The sequence below is a fragment of the Eriocheir sinensis genome, unplaced genomic scaffold (genome assembly GCF_024679095.1).
Source record: "Eriocheir sinensis breed Jianghai 21 unplaced genomic scaffold, ASM2467909v1 Scaffold95, whole genome shotgun sequence".
Taxonomy (NCBI): domain Eukaryota; kingdom Metazoa; phylum Arthropoda; class Malacostraca; order Decapoda; family Varunidae; genus Eriocheir; species Eriocheir sinensis.
The window spans coordinates 70227-95602 of NW_026112330.1; the positions used below are offsets into that span (position 1 = coordinate 70227).

Sequence of the window (25376 nt, forward strand, 5' to 3'; positions counted from 1 at the left end):
CTTTTTTCCATTCTTCATTCATTCATTCATGCCCTCAGAGTAACGGGATATAAAAAATCAGGCTTGGCAACGCTGACCAAGACCCCAGACCCGAACCATCATGGCGGACAAGGCAGAACCAAATGTTGCACTGCCATCCATCCTGTACGGGGTAAATATAATAAACATCACAAAGACAGACATAAAAAAGTTGCAGAGGATAGAGAATGGGGTGTACAGGAAGATTTTGAGGGCACCAATGTATGCACAGGAAGCAGCACTCAGGGTGGAAATAGGAAGCTCCAGTGTTAAAAACAGGATAAGGGAGGGACAGTGGAAGTATCTAAGGTATGTTCTTGTGGAAGGAAACGATTTGGTGAGAAGGGTGGGAGAGGAGGTGATAGAGAAGAGACAGAGTAGGTGGGTTAAAGACTTGTTGAATGGACTGAGAGCAACAGAGGGACTGAGTGTGAGTGTGAGGAATGAGACAAATTAGAGTATAAGGCAGAGAATGAGAGAGGTGGATACAAGAGAGTGGAAGAGGCAAATGGATGAGAGAGCAAGCCTTAAGATATATAGAAAATGGAGACTGGAGTTGGAAGGACAAGAGGAGGTATACACCAACAACCAAGCCTCAGAAGTGCTATTCAGATGCAGGACAAACAACATGCAACTAAAAGACAGAAACAGACACCGGCAAGAGGAAACCAAGTGTGACGTGTGTGAAGCTGAAAACGAAGACCTGCAACACTTCCTGCTCTGGTGCCCGGCCTGTGCAGAGGAAAGAGTAAAGTGCGTGAGGCTGCAACAGCCTTGCGAGGAAGAAGAGGACGACACCATTGGAAAATTTTTATTTGAAAATGAACACACCGAACAAACGAAAACAACAATACACAAGTTTTGGACAATAAGAGAAAAAAGAATGAAAGAAAAAGGAAAACAATAGACCCAGTCAGTAGACACATCAGGGAGTGCCGTTACAAAGGCAAAACTCCCGACCGACTACTACTACTACTACTACTACAACATAAATGATACCTCCACCCATGTTTATTTTCCCGACACACAATCATGGAGGGCTCCATAGTTTGGAGGTCATTAGCCCCAACTCTGTTCGCTAATGACTGTGGCATCCAACCATATCACTAATACTACCTGACACTAAATCACCTATCATCTATTACGTCTAGATCCCCCTTTCCTTCCCTACTCAAGTCACTCCCGACCCACCCTAATGTCACTCTCCACCACTGTGGCTTCATAGTCCATATTTGAGATGGTGGTGGCTTTTGGGCCAGAGTGTCTGGTGCCCCTGAGACATAGGATGGCCGACCTGAGCAGGGAGAACGAGAGGCGACACCTCATCCAGGCGACAACGTGGCTCCTTGGCTGTTGCTTCTTTTCTGAGATTAGTTCCACGAGGCGTGCGTAGAAGCATTGGGCCCTGGGACCCATCCCGCCGGATGTGGTGAAGACGAGGGGGGTGAAGCTGCCCTGATCCACATGTTGGATTCTTTCACCGTATGCCCTTGTCTTCTCCTGCTCGTTCCTGTGGTGGGCGGCTTGCAGGGGCAGCTCACGGTGACAGGCAGCCATCGGGTCGAATATGCGGATGTCCATGAACGCCCGCTGTCCGCGCACCCAGAATCCGCGGGCACTTACATCAACCCGTGCCTCCTGTGAGGTATTGGCTGTCCTGTACCGAAGGTGTTCGCCGTCCAGGGGAAGCAGTACCGGCTCGGAAGTGACGTCTTGGCATACCTCCCCGAGCATGCTGGCTGTCAGATCCCTCACTTCATCGTGTCGAATACAGACGAGGCCTCCTTTTTTACATGTCATGGTGTGGGTGACATCATTTGCTGATCCACATGCACAGAGATCGGGCAGTCCCTCAATCGGCCAGCCATATCTCAGAGCAATGGCGTCGACAAATTCTTGTTTGTTGAGGCTGAAGCCCTTTGCTCTGATTGGTAATGACGTTAGCCAGTTAGAGGCGCCTGCCTCCTGTGCTGTGTGTACTACTACTACTACTACTACTACTACTACTACTACTACTCTCCCATAGAGGCCCCCTCTCTGTTCTATAGTCTCTTTGTCGCATAGTGTGTGTCCGCCTTTACACGCAGATGGTAGTGTGGGAGTGTAGGAAAGAGAAAATAATTCTGGCATTTCATATACACGCAGGATATTGTCTGTGTGTTCTGATTTTTCTTTTTCTTTCTCAGCAGCTGCCCCGTTACAAAGGCAAGGAATCCCAAGTCACCTGTGACGTCAATATCAAGTTCAAGGCCGTCTTTAACTATCTTGAATCCAGCATCCTCATCATTGCAGGTATTTTACGCTATATCCGAGTATTGATACAGTGCTCCAGCCTACAGCAGCTGCGTACGAGACTTCACAGACAATGGCAGCCCTTAAGTAAGCCGCTAAAGGTGTTGAGGAGGGAAAAAGGTGTTTGTTTACCTCTCGGCCGCCGCGCCAGGGCGGCCAGCCACCGGGGCGGTGTCGCGTTCCGCCGCATCCTCCTATTATTACTGGTGACAGGTGAGTCATAGGCACTGTGGCAGGTGTTGGGGCAGGTGTTGGGGGCTGTGTGAGTGTTGGGGCAGGTGTTGGGGGCTGTGTGAGTGTTGGGGCAGGTGTTAGGGGCTGTGTGAGTGTTGGGGCAGGTGTTGGGGGCTGTGTGAGTGTTGGGGCAGGTGTTGGGGGCTGTGTGAGTGTTGGGGGTGGTGTTGGGGGGTGTGTGTGTGTTGGGGCTGGTGTTGGGGGCTGTGTGAGTGTTGGGGCAGGTGTTGGGGGCTGTGTGAGTGTTGGGGCAGGTGTTGGGGGCTGTGTGAGTGTTGGGGCAGGTGTTGGGGGCTGTGTGAGTGTTGGGGCAGGTGTTGGGGCAGTGGAGTGTTGGGGCAGGTGTTGGGGGCTGTGAGAGTGTTGGGGCAGGTGTTGGGGCTGTGAGAGTGTTGGGGCAGGTGTTGGGGTCTGTGAGAGTGTTGGGGCAGGTGTTGGGGGCTGTGTGAGTGTTGGGGCAGGTGTTGGGGGCTGTGTGAGTGTTGGGGCAGGTGTTGGGGGCTGTGTGAGTGTTGGGGCAGGTGTTGGGGGCTGTTAGAGTGTTGGGGCAGGTGTTGGGGCTGTGTGAGTGTTGGGGCAGGTGTTGGGGCTGTGTGAGTGTTGGGGCAGGTGTTGGGGCTGTGAGTGTTGGGGCAGGTGTTGGGGGCTGTGAGAGTGTTGGGTGTACAGGTGTGTGGTGAGAGTCAAGGTGGGGCGTGTGTTCTACTAGGGAGTTGTTTCTTTAATGTTTTAGGTGGCTGGTTATATAAAGCCCGGCCAGCAATACAGGTTGTTTCGCATGGTATGTGTTGTGTGTTTGGGGTAAATAATTTATAAGCTATACAATGCCAGCTCCATTTCAAGCATGCTTGGTGGCAAAACATGAGACACACATGTATGGGTTTCCCTCACACACCTGACAAAGTGGACACCTTTTATGCTATCTTTGAAGCCACCTTGCTGCCTTCATTACTGATATCATTTCTGTCCTGGAGATTGAATCAGATGAATCATCCAAACTTGCATCATCATCGGGGTCATTGTCATTCTCTGCAGATGACGCTGAGTGGCCGTAGAACATCCATCTATCCATATTTTATACTCTGGAATATGTGAAGGGTGAAGGGTAGTCAGCCGCGCTGCACTAAATGTGTTAAACTAATCTAATTTAACAACCTACCTAACGCCCCCCCCCGTGTTTTCATGTTTTGCATTGTTATATCAAAATTTCTTCTAATAACTGAAAGTCATTCTTTACTTCATTGCATTCAGGGACAAAAAAAGCATCCATAATGTATTTTAACACAGCAAGAGGTGGCTGACCCTTTTTCAACAACAGCCAATATTTCCTTTATTGCCGCTCCTTAGTGTTAGTGTAATTTTTCTGCTAATATGGCACTAAAGGCAGCCCTCTCGTAAAATATGATGATGACCGTCGCTTCCTCTTCTGCCATGGTCAGCAATGGTGTATCACATATTTATTGTACACAATTGAACTTAACAAATTTGATAAATCAGAATCTAATATAATCTAACCTGACCCTCCGCTGCCAAAATACGATGAGCTAGGCTGCGGTCATTAACTTTATACATCATTATTTTGGTATTCAATTTTCCAAAAGTCATTAGTTAGTAGTTACTGCACTGCATTGAGAGTAATGATACAACACATAATGTCAGAGTTAACCTCATGTGGGATGGAGGCTGATATGGAAATAAGGGCAGCCATCTCGCATGAGGCTAATTCTTGCATTATATTATGTGTTGTACGGTATTATATTACTCTAGTGCAGTGCAGTAATTAATCCTTTCATGCACCATGGTGCCATTCCCGTCAAAATGGAATCGTCTACATCTGAGCTTTTGACTCGAAACGCGTCAAAAAACTTTTTAAAAAATCGCCAAAAATAAAGTATCGTTCAAAATTGCATCAAATTTTTTTGAATCAAAGATCCAAGCTAGACCTATAAAATAAACTAATGGTCAACTCTCTCGTGCCGTTGGATTTGATGTGATAATTGCCCGTGGCTGAGTTGCCTCTCAGCAGGCAGCCTGTGAGCACGGACTGTTGCCCCTTTAAATTGTCTCTGGAGCCTGGTAAGCCTGGATTACAGTTTGGTGAAATTTATTCTTACTTCCGATGTAAAGTGATCGTGCCGTGATACGATATTTTGTTTTATTTTCGTAGGGACAAGTAACTCTTACTATTAGATAATCTGGCTAAGAAACTATCAAGTAAAGAGAATTTGAGACACACTTGTACAGAGCATGATGATGATTATGATGGTGATGGTGGAAACAGTGAAAAAAAACTCCAGCAGAGAGTGTCAGGGAGAGACTTAGTGTTATTTATTATGATTATTATTGCGTCTGGCGAAGTTGTTCCAGACAGCAAATAAGTGCGGTGCGCTAATAGTTATGTCTGTTATTATTATCAAAACTCCATTCCAGACAAAATTGACTTCTATTTTGACCGCCTTGACCTGCCCGTTGTGTTGTGTTTGCTGCCCTTGAGCTGTTTCTTCTACTGGAGAGAACAGAAGAGATAGAAAAATAAAGTTTTCCTCCATTTTCTCAAGAATTACTGGTCATATGAAAATTCCAATAATAACGCTGGAATCCTCATAAAAATAATCCTCTTTTATTGGCATGTAAGTCATAAAAAGTCGTCTCCGGAAGTTTTGAGCTACGAGATGATGAACGTAAGCATTTCTTATTTTTCCTTAATCAATTTTTTTTTTCGAAGTTGGTAAACTTTGCTATTTATTTGCATTTCTTGATATTTTTTCCTTCATAAGGCAGAATAATCTCTTCCAAAATGAACGATGTATAATAATGCCAGGAAAAAAGAATACCCGAGGCTGAAATTGATAACATGAAATTTTTTTTCGCCGCACAGTCAGGCCATTCTGCAACGCCCCCTGGGGAGCCCCAGACGGATGTCGCAGTGGAAAGAGAAACTTATTAATCTTTTGGTGCGTGAAAGGGTTAATACCTTACAGAAAACTAAAGAAACTGCAAAATATTGATGTATAACAGTATAAAGTATAAGAGTGTGGCCTAGCACATGGCAGCTTGGGGGGCTAGGTTATATTAGGTTATAGTTCTGTTAGATATGCTTTAGTTAGGTTGGGTCAAGTTAGGTTATATTAGGTAGGAGTTTGTTTTGATTAGGTTAGGTAATCGGAGCCCTTTCATGAATCTCGGTAATAATGATGATAATAATGATAATAATAATAATAATAATAATAATAATAATAATAATAATAATAATAATAATAATAATAATAATAATAATAATCATATCATAATAATAATAATCTAATTAGACCTAACGCCACATAACAGGAGCATTCCTCCACTTGACTCCCGTTCAGCCATTTTCATGGACAATGGTAGGAGAAGAAGTTGAAGAGTACACTTTGTCCGAGCAAAAAGTGTCAAGCTCTGATGTGTTGTTGAAATAAGAGAAGCCAAGTATGTAAATCTAGTAAGGTATCACGGTGGGGCCAAGGAGAGAGGGATGGGGTATTACTCTGGGTGTGTCATTCAGTGCAATGCTTGTCCCCAGGTGTGCAGTGTAGGGGAGCGTGAGCACCTGCCAGGCCGCTCACAGTGATAGAGCCCTCAAGAAGACTAAGAAGCTGTGTTGCCGAGGACCACGTCTGGCTCCAGCAGCTCAGATGAGGAGGCGTCACGGTTCAGGGAGGCGTGTGACCCCACCCTGTGGAGAACGGCCGCGCAGGGAGCCGCCAAGAATGAAATCTGCAGAGCGGAGGCATCTGATGAGAAGCCCCAGCCAAGGCGACCAGAGGCAGGCCTTCATGCTGCTGGAGAAGATGCGCACAACCCTTGCCGGGGCGCAGGGCAAGGCAGGTAAGCAAGCAGTATTCTTAAGCACTCTGACCTCTCCTTTGGCCTCTTTTTACTAGGGATGTGCCGATGTATTGGTATCGGTGGTATCGGCACATTTTATGAGTATTGGTATCGGCACATTATATGAATATTGGTATCGGCTGATTTTCTGCTGATACCGATACCTGAAGTAGTTTTGTACGTCGCATGTCACTCGTTGCAAATATAATTTTGTTCAATAGAAATTTGATTTTCTAAATTACTGAAAAAATATTAGAAAAGTGTAATTATCTAGTATCATGATACTACTTAGTTTGGAATTTTCCGTGATTTAATTTTCATCACTTTAAACGATATGATTCATATTACTTTCAATACAAGCACAGTACCCTCTTGAGTTTCGCGCTATCCAAGTTTCGCGATCCTCTAGTTTAGTGTTTAGTCCTAAATTCTTACATCACGAGTTTCACGCATTACCGCCACGAGTTTCGCGTTGCTCTGAAATATACGGGTCACGTCTACCTACCGCCGGCGTCATGTGTGCTGCCTTAAAAGGCGGTGTCCAGCCATTGGTGCTATGGGCAACCGCGGTTGCCTGTATGCCCAACCGGGAGCAAGTTGTTGGTTGTCCTTATGAATGGAAAACGGTTGTGAATATGATCGTGGGTACCTCACGGCTGCATGTAAACAAACAGACGACGGCAGTGGCTGAGGAGCAGTGGAAGATGGCCCACCAAGAGACTCGTAAATTGGACTGGCAGAGCTGCTTTGCTCACTACTTGATTAACAAGATAAGAGAACACCCCGTGCTGGGGAACCACAGTCCAGAAAACTTTTTCTCCAGTCAGTGAAAATTGTAGATCTCCCGGTGTTGTTTCCTCTTCTTCTTCTTCTTTTGACTTGTAATGCATGGCAGCGACGGTGAAAAGTAATAGTGAAAAGTAGCAAAAGGGCATAGATCAGCAAAATCAGTGAGAGAAAAGGATATAAAACACCTAAGCTCAGGGTGAAGTGTATAAGTGCGCACTCTTAGGTAACTTAGGGCTGCTTCCACAGTCACTTGTTTGTTTTGATCGTTACCAATGGCGGCGATCGCCGCTCACCGTTGCCAGACTGTTGTACTCAAGCATAGTATTTATCGGTTTCTGACGCCTAACTATTGCCAGGAAACATCAAGTTCTAACTCTTAATGATAACTATAAATGAGTTTCGTTATTGGAGCCCAGAAGACAGTTTAGGGGTAAGATGTCGGGAAATATAATCGGCTGAGTACGACAATCTGGTAATGTTGTGACGTCGCTTAGTATTTCACGTGAAACTGGCCGACGGGGTAGTGGCGGCTGCACACGCAGCGAGAGATGTTGAAAGTGTTTGGTTAGTGCGGGGCTGGGCTAACCCTGGAGCCACCACTACCCATTGACCAGTTTCACGTGGAAATACCATAGCGGCGATCGCCACCATTGTTAACGACCAAAGCAAACAAAATGACTGTCAAAGCGGCCCCAAGTGCATGTTGTGGAGAAGGAGGACCTAGGAAGTGATACAAAGCATTACAGGTCAAAAGAAGAAGAAGAACGTCCACTACACTGGCCGGTGTTGCGAGAAATATCTCCCCGATGAAATTAGTCATTCTGCTGTCCACCACACATGCGCGCTGTGGGAATACACAGCATTAAAAGTATTAATTTGCCTGGTTTTGTTCTAGTCTGTCTGTTTGTGATCTTTGTGAGCGGTGAGGGAAATATGGAAACAGTAAGCAAGTTGAGCCTCTCTGGGAGCTATTTTGCGGCAGCGGCAGCAGTTTACATTCAATAGGCATTGAAAAGTCAATCATGATATGAGTGATTTAATGATTTTTAACATAAAGAGTTACCAGATTATTTCATAACACAGAAAACTACCAGAAAAATATAGGTTTGTCCAACTGTCCCACGGGTGACCGCGAGCGACCACCCTTACTTTAGCAGACGACACCACGTGGATCACAAGCGTGTATTCAGAATTTCAGAACTGCCAATTGTGAGACAGCCGCCTTCAACTGCGGCTGAAAACAACCTGTTCTCACTTCCAATTTTCTGCCTATTACCAAGGTACGTATTTTGAGATAACAAGGGAGTAAAGTCGAAAAAATTGTGATAACAAGGGAGTAAAGTAAAAAAAAAAAAAAAAAAAAAAAGTCATTAGTTTCCACAGGTCGTAACCAATGAGCGCTCTTACATGGATTTCAATACCTCGAGTTTCGCGATCCTTGAATTTAGCGCCATACCTTCGGAATGAAGCAAGCGCGAAACTCAAGAGGGTACTGTGTATAATACTTAGTATACAGTGTAGCCTTTGGCACCGCGGACGCGTACAATACAGGTTTAGTAGCTTCGGCGCCTCAATTGGCTGTCTCAGTCGGTCAGACGGTCGCTCCGCAGCGGAGCACGCTGCCAGGGTCTGGGGATCTCTTCACAGTCTTCTGCCTAAATGTGTGGCAATTAGTAAAGCTAACCTAGTTGAGTCAAGTAGACCTCATGAGGCGCCTCCTCTCTCGCTCCTTGTCGAAACTCATGGGGGTGTGTGTTAACACTTCCCTTCTATGGTGGAGCAACGAGTAGTGGGTCTTTTTTTCTTAACATTTGATGTTGCCCTTTAGCGGCTGGAGTTGTATAAAAATTTAATCAGTGCACAGGTATCGGTATCGGTCAAATATTGGGGTATCGGTATCGGTCAAATATTGGGGTATCGGTATCGGTCAAATATTGGGGTATCGGTATCGGTCAAAATTTTGGTGTCGGTACATCCCTATAGTCCAACCAAATTTTCTGGTCCGTTTTGGCGGCTTGCGGTCCATTTCTCCGCTCTGCCACACAGTCCCAACACCTGTCCCTTCCTCTCCTATGTTACCTTTACCTTACATGTGAGAGCACGAGACAGGTGTTGACACTGTGTGGCAGAGCAGAGGGAGGAAAGGACCCGCGGGAGCCTGCGCCCAAATGGACTCCACAATTTGGTTGGACTATAGTCTGTACTTCTCTCTTTTAAAGGAACAGCGATTAGTGGGCTTTTTATACACTGTGTTTTTGTTGTCCTTGATCTCCTTCCTTTATTGTTAAAACAATAAAAAAAACAAAAAAAATTAGATTGTCAACTCTCTCTCTCTCTCTCTCTCTCTCTCTCTCTCTCTCTCTCTCTCTCTCTCTCTCTCTCTCTCTCTCTCTCTCTCTCTCTCTCACTCTCCCTCTCTCTCCCTCCCATCTTTTCCCTCCCTCTCTCCTCCCTCCCTTTCCTCCTGCCTGTACCCTTCACACAGCCAACAGTCAGGCCCGGTCCACTCCCCCAGCAGTCTCTTTGTGAGCAACTCCCCCTCACACACTGCCCTCCTCTCCTCAGGGTGTGTGGGGCTGAGGCACAAGGATGGCCATGGCCCCAGCATACAGGGCAGGCCATCGTCAGGCAGGGCAGAGGCCAGCACAGCGAGGGTGGCCACGGCTGCCCCATCCACACTCTCCCTTCCTGGCCAAGCAGCTCACCTCAAGACTGGACGGGTGAGTGCTGTGTAGTAGTAGTAGTAGTAGTAGTAGTAGTAGTAGTAATAGTAAATTGATTTCTTTTGGCCACTCCTCAACTTTTTTATAGGAGCAGTGATTGGTTGGCTTTTTTTTCATTATTGTTTTCTTTCTTTTGCCCCTAAGCTGTTTCCTTTATTGTAAATAAAAAAGTAGTAGTAGTAGATGGGATGGCTGAGAGAGAGGGAGAGGAAGGGAAGTAGATTTGGACAAGCTATGGGATGGAAGTGATAACATTGCTGGAGTGATGTCGCTCTACAATAAGATTTAGAATATGTCATGATGCCTTACCTTCAATACAACCCTCTGTACCTCACCACTAGAGTTCAGTCCAGCACAAGACGCCCGTGTTCCATCACTAAGGCTGTGTGTGTGTGTGTGTGTGTGTGTGTGTGTGTGTGTGTGTGTGTGTGTGTGTGTGTAGTAGAGGCATGCTAACTTCTGAGGACTTCCTAGACCACAACGAAATCATAACTTTAGTGGTGAGGTGCACAGAGTTTTGGTGGCTTGGCTTGTTGTTCTGGAGGCAGTGGATTGTGACATGCTGTAGAGTTGTTATTTAAAACCCAACCCCTTCCTCTGTCATCCCCTTTCCTGCTCCTGCTGCCCCCCACACTCCCTACCCAACCTCCACTCTTCGATACTACTTTCTACTACTATAGTCAATCCAGGAGGAGCTGGCAGATGGGGGGTGAGAGGTGCGGGTCAGCCCCGCCCCGCACCATGCCACACACTCTCAACACTTCTCGCTTCCTCTCATATGCCAGCTATTTACTACCTTTAAATGAATTTAATTAAATAACTGGATAATCCAGTAAAGTCATATAGCGTTGAGATTGTTTCGTTTTTAAGATAATAACAAATATTTTGTATAAATACCACGACACTTGACAGGGTTGTATTCCAGCGTTGTCATTCTACACATCCAGAGCCCAGGTCACTTCTCTCAAGGTCATGGAAGGGTCAGCTGGTGGGCCCATGGGTGGCCCGCTCCCGCCTCTGCCTCTCCCCTCCCTCCCTCTCCCTGCCTCTCCACGTCCTTGGCTGCACAGCCGCGAGAAAGAACTCATTTACAATGTAAACAAGTACTTTTTAGACGAAAAAAACAACAGAGGATTTATCATACCACTCACAAGAGTAACTGCAAGAACAGCAAGAGCCACTAATGTTAGTGAAAGAACTATTGAAAGAGTCTGCGCCAAACTGGATCATGAGTGCGTGACGAACAGCTCACCAAGACAGCCTGTATTCTCGTCCCCGAAGAAGAGAGAGAGAGAGAGAGAGAGAGAGAGAGAGAGAGAGAGAGAGAGAGAGAGAGAGAGAGAGAGAGAGAGAGCTCTTGCTCTTGCTCTTGCTGTACAGGTGACCCGTTGGAGAGTCAGGCCTTCGTATCGGCACACCCTGTAAAAATAAAACAACACAAGCAGTATCCATTACAAATCTTCCAATTCCCTATTCCTTGCACACCACATCATTTCCAGAAAACCCTTCATGGCTTCTATAATTCTATCATTTGCTTCATCACTCAGTCCCAGCAGCAGCAGCATCCATTCCCTCTCCGTTCTTGCAATCCTCCCATTCACATCCCTGCCCATCTCACTCAGTGCCACCCTCATCATCTCCGTCCTTTCTCTCCGGTACCTCCCACACACCAGTATCACATGCACGACAGTTTCATCCACACCCCTGTCACACATCTGACACACTTTGCTGCTGGACTCAGACCACCTGTAGTTTCTTGCATTCACATTCATACACTGCGCGCGAGCTTGGAAGAGAAGATCACCACCCAGGCTTCCATCATACCAGCTGACACACTGCGGGGCTTCCTTTTCCCTGTACCACTCCAAAGTAGTCTTTCGCTCCATCACATGCTTCCACCTCCTCAGACCGTCACTTTTCACTGCACTGTCTATCTCTTTCTTCCACTTTCTCACATTCCATTCTAGACCCTCACTATTTCTGTCAGTCACCTTCCATTAAAAGAAACGCCTCCCTTCCTCTCTGCTCACCCACCTGGCTAGCATACCACTGTCACAAACCATTCTCATGCAGATTTTAATCCATTTGCTCTCATGCACACTCCACAAGTAGACCTTCCAGCCAATCTCGCGTCATCCATTCGTTCCAGTCTGACTTTGTATCTAAGGGTAGCCTTCCTAAATCTTTCCCTAAAGGTACTCCACCCCATATCACCCTCAATGCTTCCACTGCATACCTTGGTGCATTCAAAGCTAACCTACCGATCCTATTTTGCCCTACTTCCAATTTATCCATTTCCAACTCACTCCATGTAATCACCTCCATCCCATACATCACACTCGGCACTGCTACACTCTTCCACACCTCTCTCAGCACATCATACTTACATGCTCTCATTCTTGCCGCACTTCCCAGACGGCCCACCCATTGATTAACTAGGCTAATCTTCTCATTCTTTGTCCTTTCACATCCTCTCGGACTCATCCATACACCCAGGTACTTGTATGCATCTGTTTGCCCTAGCTCTGTGTCTCCTAGCCTCCAGGTCCTATTTCTCTCATCTTCTGCCCCATTCACAACCATTATCTGACTTTTCTCACTACTATATTTCACTCCAAAATCTCTCCCATACTCATTCACCACATCTAATAGTTCCTGCAGTTCCTCCGCTGACTCACTCATGACTACCACATCATCTGCATATAGAAGCACACTTACCCTGTCTTCTCCCACTTTTACTCCTGCATTCTTTCTCCTCATCCTGGCTGCCAACTCCTCAGTGTACAGACTGAAGAGAGTTGGAGACAGGATGCAGCCCTGCCTAACACCTCTTTCACTCCTCACCCACTCTGTCTCTAATGCTCCTAACCTATACCTGGCTCTTGTATCCACATACATGCTCCTAATGATTCGCACTATCTTATCACTCAAACCTACTTTCTCCAGTACCTTGCACATCACCTCCTGTTCACTCTATCATACGCTTTCTCAATATCAAGAAACCCAAGATACAACGGACTTCCATTCTTCCTTTTCCTCTCTATCATCTCATTTACCACATACATATTGTCCTCTCTCCTGTCTGTGCGAAAACCATTCTGCTCCTCACCCAGCACTCTCTCTCTTTCAATCCACTTACACAGCCTTTCATTCAACACAGCACAGAAAATCTTTCCCATCGTATTCGCCAGGGCTATCGGCCTATAATTCTTCAGCTCTTTCTTACTCTTATGTCCTCCCTTGTGTATCAGAGTCACTCTGCATTCGTTCCATTCCCGAGGCACTCTCTCATTCTCCCATACACAGTTGAATAGCTCAGTCATCCTGTCTATCACCACCTCACCTCCATTCTTATACAATTCATACGGGATCTCATCCAGCCCTGCTGCCTTGCAATTCTTCTGCTTCTTCAAACATACCTCGACTTCCTCTCTGCAAATTCTCTCATTCAGCTCGTCCGCATCCTTCCTCTCAAGCGTTACACATCCCCCTCTCACCTCAAAAACTTCACCCAACCCTCCAATCTCTTCCCAGAAACCTTTTATACACTCTTTCATTCTATCTGTGTTCCTGATATCCTCACCATTTACTTTTAGGCACTCCACGGTTTCACTATCAGTCACACTCTCACCCCTCAAGAATTTATACCATTCACGCCCACCTTCTAGGCCTTTTTCTTTCTTTCAGAGAGAGAGAGAGAGAGAGAGAGAGAGAGAGAGAGAGAGAGAGAGAGAGAGAAGAGAAGAGAAGAGGAGAGGAGAGGAGAGGAGAGAAGAGAGAGAGAGAAGAAGAGAAGAGAAGAGAAGAGAAGAGAAGAGAAGAGAAGAGGAGAGGAGAGGAGAGGAGAGAGAGAGAGAGAGAGAGAGAGAGAGAGAGAGAGAGAGAGGAGGAGGAGGAGGAGGAAATGAAGGGAGGCTAATGGTGGTCCACTTAACACCTTGACTCTAATCCCACAATTGGAGACAAGAGATGTGGCAGCGTGGTACGGGAGGAGAGACCCCCGCAGAAACCCCCCAATCCGCCAGTTCCTCGTGGATTCACTATTTTTTATTTTTTTTTATTTTTTTACATTGCAGCCTATTGCGCCTGGTAGGCTTCTTCCGGTGGATCCTGATGGTCGGTCCAAGGCTTCTTTCCGGTAGGTCCTGATGGTCGGCCCAGCCCGTTCTGGCGCAGGCGAGTGTTTATAGTGGCGCCATCTTGCATTGGCTCATGCTGCCCTCCCAGAGCTCATCTTTGATCCTAGAATCTAGAGTCCGGGTTGATAGGTGGTCTTCTGGACAGCATGTGGGTAGTTTTAAGCCACTCGGCGGCGGCTGAAAAATCCCAGCTTGGACTATACTACTACTACTACTACTACTACTACTACTACTACTACTGCCCAAGCTCTCTCTCTCACACTCCCTGCCCAGTTCCCTCTCTCTCCCTCCCCTCTTCCCTCTCTCCCTGCCCAGTTCCCTCTCTCCCTCCCCACTTCCCTCTCTCTCCCTCCCTTCCTCCCTCTCTCCCTCCCCACTTCACTCCCTCCCTCCCTACTTTCCATTTTATCTCCCCACTTCCTTCTTTCCTTCCCCATCTCCCTCTCTCCCTCCCCACTTCCATCTCTCTCCCGTCCTCTCTCCCTCCCCACTTTCTTCTCTCTCCCTCCCCACTTCCCTCTCTCTCCCCACTTTCTTTTCTCTCCCTCACCTCTCTCCCTCTCCACTTCCGTCTCCCTCTCCACTTCCCTCTCTCCCTCTCCGCTGGATTATGTTTATCCATTAACTTTTTCCTCAACAGTGACTCATCGATGATTACCAGAAAGTTAAAGGTGTAAATGCTCACTTATTCTGCCGCGAGAAACACTCACAAAATAAAAGAATGATGTCGCCTAGGTGTACTCTGCTCTGTGGTTTTAAATGGTGTACATACCTAGTTGTATTTACTTAGTTGTGATATACATGATACACATGGGGTCCTGTCTCCAAATCTCAGTTTATCAAGTTTAGCTTAACCCGTCCGCTGTGATGGTCATGGATTTGGCCTTCACTGGTAGCCTGGTAACATACACTCCCAGGTCTTTCTCTGCCTCTGTGGTGGATAGTGGAGTGTTTCTCATGTGGTATTGGTGTGCTGGATATCCCTTCACTGGTAGCCTGGTAACATATAGTCCCAGGTCTTTCTCTGCCTCTGTGGTGGATAGTGGAGTGTTTCTCATGTGGTATTGGTGTGCTGGATATCCCTTCACGGGTAGCCTGGTAACATATAGTCCCAGGTCTTTCTCTGCCTCTGTGGTGGATAGTGGAGTGTTTCCCATGTGGTATTGGTGTGCTGGATATCCCTTCACTGGTACCCTGGTAACATATAGTCCCAGGTCTTTCTCTGCCTCTGTGGTGGATAGTGGAGTGTTTCCCATGTGGTATTGGTGTGCTGGATATCCCCTCCCAAGGTGCAGGACTTTACATTTTCTTCATATTGAATTGTAGCAGCCACTTTTTGTCCCATTCCCGTAGCTTGGTGATGTCTTCTGGTAGGAAATCCATAGTCAAGGGGCTAAGGTGTTTTATATTACTCATGACAAATCAGTCAAAAGTCTATTATTTCAGCAAAACAAATCTGGTGCTAGGAAAGTTGTAAATGGGAAAACTGGGTGAAGTTTCTGGGATGGAGGCAGCAATCAGCCCCTTATATGGGTATGTATTTCAAGATCACTTAAATAATGCCATTTTTCAGACACCAATTAAATGCTATTGGTGAGACACACTACTTTTTTTCAGTTACATTTGCTCTCATGAGTGGTCAAACCTACAAACAGTGATGTGTTCTGTTGAAGGATTACATATTTTTTTTATGACTGAAGTGGCAGTGGTGCTTGCAGAAACACAAGACTTAACAAACACCCACAAATGTAACCCGTCCACTGAGACTGGCACGGATTTTGCCTTAACAAACACCCACAAATGTAACCCGTCCACTGAGATTGGCACGGATTTTGCCTTAACAAACACCCACAAATGTAACCCATCCACTGAGATTGGCACGGATTTTGCCTTAACAAACACCCACAAATGTAACCCATCCGCTGAGATTGGCACGGATTTCGCCTTAATAAACACCCACAAATGTAACCCATCCACTGAGATTGGCACGGATTTTGCCTTAACAAACACCCACAAATGTAACTCATCCACTGAGATTGGCACGGATTTTGCCTTAACAAACACCCACACACACACACACACAGACACACACACACACACACACACACACACACACACACACACACACACACACACACACACACACACACACACACACACACACACACACTCCTCCTCCTCCTCCTCCTAAGACAAACAAGCAAAAATCTTCAGTTTCCTCCCAAGTGGATGTACCGTCAGGTGTGATCCAACAGGACGAATTGGGTGTGGCAATGAAGAAAATACTATACGTTATTGAGCATCAAGATGTTGGATTTCTCAAATTTGACATGTCTAGGAAAGTGACTATATCAGATGCATTGCAGACAGAAATTTTAATGAGAGGCTCAAGTTTTTTCCAGTATATGTCCGGGGCGTTTGCAGTTAAAAACAAGCGGTCAGTGACTACAGCACGGTTCAAAAATGCCTTGGCAAAAGAAAAGGAGAAGTGCTTTGGTCTTGGTTAGTCTATTCAGCTGTCAAAAGTGCAGTGTTTTGCTTCGCGTGCCTACTGTTTCCCTCGACAGAGACTGCCAGCCACTGTTCTTCCCTAGAGCTAGAGGGAGGTTTTAGCAGTTGGAAAGAGTCAGAAAAAATCATTGCACATGAAAATAGTCAGAGACATCGTGATTCTTTCACCTGATGAAAGGAAATGGAAAGGTGCCTTGTTGAAAAGGAAGGACTAATTGACAAACAGCTTCAAGGGCACATTGCCACAGAGAAGGAATAGTGGCGACAAACCCTCAAGAGAATTCTGCACTGTATTAGATATCTGCCCAAACAAAATTTAGCACTGAGAGGTCACAGAGAGAATATAACCTGCACTGAAACAGATGAAAATAATATTGGAAATTTCAGAGGCCTTTTAAAACTAATTGTAGAGTTTGATCCTGTCATGAAAAACCATCTGGACTATGTCTGTCAAAATCCAAGGTCCCCTTCATATTTGTCTGCTGAAGTCCACAATGAATTCATCCAGATTATTGCATCTACTGCTGGTAGCACTTTACTGAGTGACATCCGAAGAGCTGAGTATTACGGTATAATGCTTGATTCAACTCCAGACGCTGCACACAGGGAACAAATGTCAGAGATCATAAGATATGTGGAGATAAACTATGAAGAAAAAGTTTGTGTGAAAGAAAGTTTCCTTGGACTTATTCAAGTACACCAAAAGGATGCAGCAAGTACTGTAAATGTAACAATGCAGCAGCTGGAGAAAGATCACTTGCCTTTTGAAGACTCTCGTTCTCAGTGTCATGACTATGCTGCTGTCATGTCTGGACACAAAATAATAAGGAGTACAACAAAGACTTGTTACAGTGAACCCTAAAGCAATATATGTGAACTGTGACAACCACTCATTAAATTTGGCTGGGGTTCATTCCGCTAGTCATGAGGTGGTGATGGTCACATTTTCTGGAACTGTGCAGGCAGTGTATGTTTTCTTTTCAAGGTCGACCTATCGATGGGAGACACTGAAGAAGAATTTGCCTATATCTGTGAAAGCTGAATCTGAAACACGCTGGATGGAGTGCTAGAGCTGATGCAGTTTGACCCATACATGAAAATGTGGGGGATTTGGTCCAACTTTTAGAGGCCATGGGAAGTGATTTGAAGGAGACAACAGATACCAGAAGTGAAGCAACACAGCTGTTGAGCAGAATTTTGGCATTTGATTTCTTTGCTGCACTAAGTTTCTGGAACATTTTACTTACCAAGATTGACAGAGTCCAGAAGCGACTGCAGGATCCAAAAATGAATTTCCATGAGGCAGCACAAGATATCCAGGCGTTGCAAGTTTATTTCCTTGCTAATCGGGAGGAGATCTGCCAGACATCTATCAAAAAAGCAAAGGAGCTCTGTCATGCTTGGGATGTAAGAATTGACAGACGCCTGGTGAAACTGGTGATGATGCAGACCTCTCAGCAGAAAATGAGATGCAACGTCTGCTAAAAGGTACTATTGACAGAATGCATAATGAAATGGGCGAACGGTTCATCAGATTGCTTAGCTTGGATTCAAAGTTTGGCTTTCTTTTGGATATTAAGGAGTTGCTATCTACAACCAATGAAGCATACATCACAGAAAGGTGCGTTGATGTGGCAAGTTTCTGTGACACTGACTTAGATGGCTTGGAACTGTTCAGTGAAATTGTAGATTGCAGAATGCTGCTTAAGACACGAGATGATGTTCTGATCACTAACACACAGGAATTACTTTGTTTCTTTGTACAATATGGGGATGAAAGTGTTTTCCCAAACCCTCGGGTTGGCCTTAGATACTGCTGACCATTGCAGTATTAATTGCTAGTTGTGAGCGATCATTTAGTAAATTGAAACTTATCTTGTCGTACCTTGGAACGTCTATGGGGCAAGAAAGGTTGTCGGCCTTAACTCTACTAAGTGTAGAGCAAGAGATCGCAGACAAAATAAACTTTGATGACGTGGTAGATAAATTTTCAGCTGTAAAAGCTAGAAAGATAAATACATTGTATCGTGCATCAGTACTTGATATCCTTCAATTCATTGTCAACCCTTTTCTTTGGTTTGGTTTTCTGTTATCAATATCTGTCTAATTACCTTTACCCTTTAAAGCTTTATACCGTTTTATTTCCTTGCATATTGTTGACCCTAAGCATCCAGCACTTTAATCTTTTTGTATTCATTAATTTGCCACATGCTAAAACATTCTCTAAAGAAAAGTAAGGTTTATAATTAGTGAACTAATTCATCTTTGTTCTTATCAGATTTCTTTCCAGGCATTATAACTATTCAGTCTTTCCACAAAATACATTTTTTTTCTAATATTAACTTCTATACTGGCAACAATTTGTACATTTTCATGATTTTCTTAGCCCCTGTTTTTACTAAAATTTATCTCCTATTTTAGTCATATCTGTTTAATTTGCCATTTGTCTTTGGTTATTAAGAGTTACTGGTTGCTGTGATGCCTTACTATAGTCTACATTTTATTTATCTTATCAACATTTTGGAATTTATTTATTAGGGCTAATAATTAATATAATTAATTAATTATATCTATTATTAATAAAATAAACTATTTTAGTTTGCGAATTCGGTTTGTGTTCTATCATTCCAGAATATTATTATGCAAATTAGAATGCTTTGTTTTCAACACAGTATATCTGAAATATTAAAGGCCAACATTTCCTGCCAAGATTAGTACACTCAAATGAAAAGAGCCCTTCACCCCTTTGGGGGCGCCATAATAGACTTTGCCCCCGGGCGCCAACAACCCCACGACGCCACTGACAGAGCCACAGGGATAGGAGACTTTGGCCACCTCCATTCCCCCCCATTCCTTCCCTCCCTCCCAAGAGTATATAAAGGAAAGGGAGTAAGGGGAAAGTAAGGAAGAAAGGGAAGGGAGGAAGGGGACGAGAGAGAGAGAGGTGATTGAAAGGGAAGGGAAGGAAAGGAAGTAAGAGGAACGGGAAGAGAGAGAAGGGAAGGGAAGGGAAGGAAGGAAAAGGAGAGAGAGAGAGAGAGAGAGAGAGAGAGAGAGAGAGAGAAGAGAGAAGAGAGTGAAGGGATGGGAAGAGAGAGAGAAGGGAAGAGAAGGGGAGGAAGGGAAAGAGAGAGAAGTGGATGAAAAGTGATGGAAAGGAAAGCGAAGGAAAAGGAAGAGTAGAAAATAAAGGAGGAAGGAAGAGGAAAGGGAAAGAGAGATAAGAGGGGACAAAAAGTGTTGGAAAGGGAAGAGGGGGAGGCATAATCCTTTCCCTCACCAAACCACATTCTCACACCTCGGCACTTTCCAGGTATTTGGAGGAGTACAAGTTGAAGGACCGGTGCGCCGACGGAACCATTGTAGCCGTGCCGTGCTCCCTGCCAGACAACACCAACACCAACACCACTGCAGGGAAAAAGAAGAAAAAGAAATGTGTGGTGTGTGTGTCTCAGGCTGGGAAGGAAGACGCCACATTATCACACCAGGAGGAATCACTCAGTAGCCTTCAGAACGGTGGTGTCAGTGAGGGCTCAAGGACAAAGAGAAGGAGAGGTGTGGTGTGTGTGTGTGTCTCAGGCTGGGAAGGAAGACGCCACATTATCACACCAGGAGGAGTCACTCAGTAGCCTTCAGAACGGTGGTGTCGGTGAAGGTTTAAGTACAAAGAGAAGGAGAGGTGAGGTGTGTGTGTCTCAGGCTGGGGAGGAAGAGGAAGGAACTGTACAGGAGAAGCAGGAGGAAGCATTTAATGGCCTCACGAATGGTGGTTCTGGCTCAAGTACCGACGTGAGGAAGCAGAGGAAGCAAACTCGAAGGAGAGGGAAGAAGAAGAAGTTGAAGGGAGGCGATGAAGTGGCTGTACCTAAGAGGAAGAACAGGGATGAATAGAACATGAAAAAAACACCAGTTACCCCTCACAATGGCAGCGTTGGCTCAAGTACTGATGTGATTAAACATAGGAAGCAAACACGTAGGAGAGGGAAAAAGAAGAAGTTGCAGGGAGGTTATTAAGTTGCCGTGCCTTAGAGGAGGAACAGGGATGGATAGAATATGAAAAAAACACTAGTTACCCCTCACAATGGCAGTTTTGGCTCAAGTACTGATGTGATGAGGCACAGGAAGCAAACCCAAAAGAGAGGGAAGAAGAAGAAGTTGAAGGGAGGCGATGAAGTGGCCGTACCTTAGAGGAAGAACAGCGACAGATGGAACATGAAGGAAGAAGAGAACACTAGTTACCCCTCACAGTGACAGCACTAGTGAAAGGAAGAGAAAGAAGGTGGAACAGAGGGAGTGTAGTGTGGCTTGTGTGTGTTGAACTTAAGAAGGGACACACTGCAGGGTTTGAACAAGAAGAAATGCTTACCTCACAATGACAGCACTAGTGAAAGGAAGAGAAAGAAGACAAAATGGAGTTGTGTGGCTTGTGTGTGTTGAACTTAAGAAGGGATACACTGCAGGGTTTGAACAGGAAGAAATGCTTACCTCACAATGACAGCACTAGTGAAAGGAAGAGAAAGAAGACAAAACAGAGGGAGTGTAGTGTGGCTTGTGTGTGTTGAACTTAGAAGGAAGACACTGCAGGTTTGAGCAAAGAAAAACACTTACTGACGATGGCTGAGTGGTCGGTGCCTGGATGCCATGACCCCAAGGACCCAGGCTCAAGTCCCTCTGCAAGACACTGACAATTCTTAACCATCGGCCAGTGGTGGAACATTACCCACATGCTGCCCAGGTCTTCAATCAACCTTGACTTCAGCGACTTCGGTCAAGAGGAGCACCGGGGGGCAGCATGGGCCAAGCAGAGTCATACATCACAGCAGCCACTATAAATTAAATTCGCCTGTGCCACGAACGGACTGGGGTCTTCCAAGTGGTCCCTCGAGAGAGCCTACTGGTGCTATAGGCAGAGGAGAAGGAGGAGGAAAAATGAAAAGAGGAAGAATTCTGTGGCACTGGTGAAGGAGTAGAAGGAGGAAGAGGATAAAAAGGAAAGAGAAAGAAATCTGCAGCTACAATGGAAGATAGGAAACACAGCAAAAGAGACACATGAAGAGATTGAAGGAAAGGGAATGGACAGTTACGACAAGAAGAAGCATTTAATAGTCCTTATAATGGTGGCACTGCTGAAGAATAAGAAGGAAGAGGAAGAAAGGAAAAATATGTACCTAGTGATTTTGGGCTGTGAAGAAGCTGAAGGAAGGCAAAGTAATGGAGGGAAGAGAACAGTCAGTCAATTACAACAAGAAGAAGCACTTACTAATCTACAGAATGGTGGCACTGCTGAAGAATAAGAAGGAAGAGGAAAAATAAAAGAGAAAGAAATCTGTGCCTTGTGATTTTGGGCTGTGAAGAGGCTGAAGGAAGGCAAAGTAATGGCAGGACCTTGAGGGAAGAGAACAAACAGTCAATTACAACAAGAAGAAGCACTTACTAATCTACAGAATGGTGGCACTGCTGAAGGAGAACACAAAGGAAGAACAAACAACACCTGACCTGCTGGTCCTTATGAGGCTGTTTGTGACAAGCTACACTAACTATCTAATCAAAGGTGGAAGATGAAGGACAGCAAAGGCGAAGGCTCCTTCCCACCCCCCATCCCTCCAGCCAAAGCTGGCAAGAAAGGAAAAAGAACCATGCAGCTTGGAAAAACTGCATGGAAATTTTATAGGAAAGAGGAAAGAACTACCATTACTGCTACCACTAACCGGGCGATAAAAGCGGACAAGGACAAGAGGAAAGAAGGAAGAAGAGGAAAAAGGAAAGAGAAAGAAATCTGTGCCTTGTGAATTTTATGCTGTGACAGTTACAATAGGAATTACACTTACTCTCCTTCACAGTGCTGGCATGTGCTCAAATTATGACACACAAAGGAAACAGTCGCCTTCACCATTACTCTTTCCTTCCTCTCCACTCTTACAAACACTTCTCCCTCCCTCTCCCTCCCTCTCAGCCAAACACTGTCATGGAGCCATCTGGTCCCATAAAGCACTAGTGGAAACAATCGCCTTCACCATTACTTTTTCCTGTCTCTCCACTCTTACAAACACTTCTCCCTCCCTCTCCCTCCCTCCCAGCCAAACACTGTCATGGAGCCATCTGGTCCCATAAAGCACTAGTATTTTTAGAATGGCAAAAACATGTATAATGAGCTCACAGCGAAACAGTGCGCGCGACCTTTTGTATACTCGGACTTTTGTCACGGCGGAAAACATACATGATATACAGACAAACAGACAACATTGAGGGGAGGCGATGAAAAGGCGGTCCCTTCAACTTGACGGGGGTGGAAGGAAGTGTGAGAGATGAAGAAGGAAGGAGAAAAAGAACATCCCATCACAACACTGGTGCTAAGAAAAGACAAAGAAGAAAAGTAAAATAAGAAAGAAAGGTGTAGCTTGTGGCTCTCAGGAATGTTAGTTAGGCTGTGACACTTGCAATAGAGAAAACACTTTAGTGGTGGCGTGGACTCAAGTTCTGACTCACACGAAGAACAGCTGAAACAAATATGAAATAAAGTATGTGTGTGTGTGTGTGTGTGTGTGTACCTATTTGCAGTATACAGGGCCTCAGCTCAAGCATGGTCAGTCCTGTCTCCCAATCTATATTTGTCTAGCTTTTTCTTCATTTTCTGGTCACTGCCCGCCTCAACAAGGTCTTTGCTTAGTCCATTCCATGTATCCACACTCCTCTATGGAAAACTGCATGTCTTTCAACAAGTCCCCTTTCTCAATTTCTTACTGTGTCCTCTTAGTTGCCTCCTCCCTTCCATCGCGATTAAATCATTTCTATCCAACACTTCCATGCCACTCGTATTCTCTCATAAAAATTACATCTCATCCCTTCTCCATTTTCATACAAGACTAACCATCATATTCTTTTAACATTTCGGCGCCCAAGCACACAGATTCAACAAGGCTTTCGTATGAGTTGTAGGAGGCATTTCCAGGGGTAGTTTCATGGCCCTGGTGGTAGTTTGACCCTTCTTCTGTAACAAGAACTTAAAATACCACCCTTTAGAGCTCGACTGATCTCCTTTTATGCCTTTGGAAATAGTTGATGCGAGGTGTTTGAGAATACCAACCTTATTAGTATCTCCATCTCTCCAGTGCTTTCATCTCCTTTATGACAATCTTCTCTCACTTAAAAACTAATTCTCATCCTTCTCCATTTTCCTATAAGACTTAATGTATCCATCTCTTTGATCTCAATGTAATGAACTCCATCTCTTTGATCCTTTCCTCTCTTCCTTCTCGTGTTCCTTCGGGTTGTCTTTAGAGGGAGAATTAAAGGTTGGAAACTGGACTCTGAACTCAGACCCTCAGAGCTCAGCATTCACCACTTCCAGCCATTGTGTAATATAGTGATATCTGTAGAAGTAGTAGTAATAGTAGTATCAGGTCCTCTGCATGCTTCTGATATATTCCAAATTTCTTCTTTTCTCTTATTTTTACATCATATTTCTCTCTCCTCTGTGCCGGCTCCATTCAAACAAGACTTTCCGTATCTCCATATTTATTCAGTTAACTTACATTGTGTTTACATTAATGCGAGAGAGAGAGAGAGAGAGAGAGAGAGAGAGAGAGAGAGAGAGAGAGAGAGAGAGAGAGAGAGAGAGAGAGAGAGAGAGAGAGAATATTTATGTGTCCGGGGTTCATGTGTCTGTGGGGTTTGTAAACATACTGTGGGGTGACATCCTGTGGGGCCTGTGGCTGAGAGAGAGAGAGAGAGAGAGAGAGAGAGAGAGAGAGAGAGAGAGAGAGAGAGAGAGAGAGAGAGAGAGAGATTTATGTCACTCAGCATTGCACTGTCACTATCAGGCTGCTCCTAACATGTCATTCACTGGAGGTCACTGATCAGGTGTGTGCAGCCAGGCTTGGGCGCCAGATTTGACCCAATGTGGACAAATTTCCCACGTCCACACATGAGGTCAATCTGCCGCCCATGCCTGGCTGCAGACACCCACCCTAATCAGTGCGCTGCTAACACGTCCGCTGCGATTGGCACAGATTTGACTTTCACTAGTAGCCTGATAACATATACTCCCAGGTCTTTCTCTGCCTCTGTGGTGGATAGTGGAGTGTTTCCCATGTGGTATTGGTGTGCTGGATATCCCTTCACTGGTAGCCTGGTAACATATACGCCCAGGTCTTTCTCTGCCTCTGTGGTGGATAGTGGAGTGTTTCCCATGTGGTATTGGTGTGCTGGATATCCCTTCACTAGTAGCCTGATAACATATACTCCCAGGTCTTTCTCTGCCTCTGTGGTGGATAGTGGAGTGTTTCCCATGTGGTATTGGTGTGCTGGATATCCCTTCACTGGTAGCCTGATAACATACACTCCCAGGTCTTTCTCTGCCTCTATGGTGGATAGTGGAGTGTTTCCCATGTGGTATTGGTGTGCTGGATATCCCTTCACTAGTAGCCTGATAACATATACTCCCAGGTCTTTCTCTGCCTCTGTGGTGGATAGTGGAGTGTTTCCCATGTGGTATTGGTGTGCTGGATATCCCTTCACTGGTAGCCTGGTAACATATACTCCCAAGTCTTTCTCTGCCTCTGTGATGGATAGTGGAGTGTTTCCCATGTGGTATTGGTGTGCTGGGTATCCCTTCACTGGTAGCCTGGTAACATACACTCCCAGGTCTTTATCTGCCTCTGTGGTGGATAGTGGAGTGTTTCCCATGTGGTATTGGTGTGCTGGATAATGGATATCCCTTCACTGGTAGCCTGGTAACATACACTCCCAGGTCTTTCTCTGCCTCTTTGGTGGATAGTGGAGTGTTTCCCATGTGGCACTGGTATGCTGGATATCC

The 25376-nt window shown here is 45.3% G+C and overlaps 1 long non-coding RNA gene across 2 annotated transcripts; it reads left to right on the forward strand.

The window, feature by feature from the left end:
* Positions 1-2321: 2321 nt before the first annotated feature.
* Positions 2322-25099, forward strand: LOC126995006 (uncharacterized). 2 transcript variants are annotated; one of them, XR_007749794.1, is made up of 5 exons: positions 2322-2523; positions 6095-6399; positions 9754-9908; positions 19875-24907; positions 25007-25099. It is a non-coding gene; the product is annotated as an uncharacterized LOC126995006 (long non-coding RNA). The 2 variants fall into 2 exon arrangements; XR_007749793.1 differs by lacking the exon at positions 25007-25099 and having other exon boundaries at positions 2323-2523; positions 19875-24610; positions 24809-24947.
* The last annotated feature ends 277 nt before the right edge of the window (positions 25100-25376 follow it).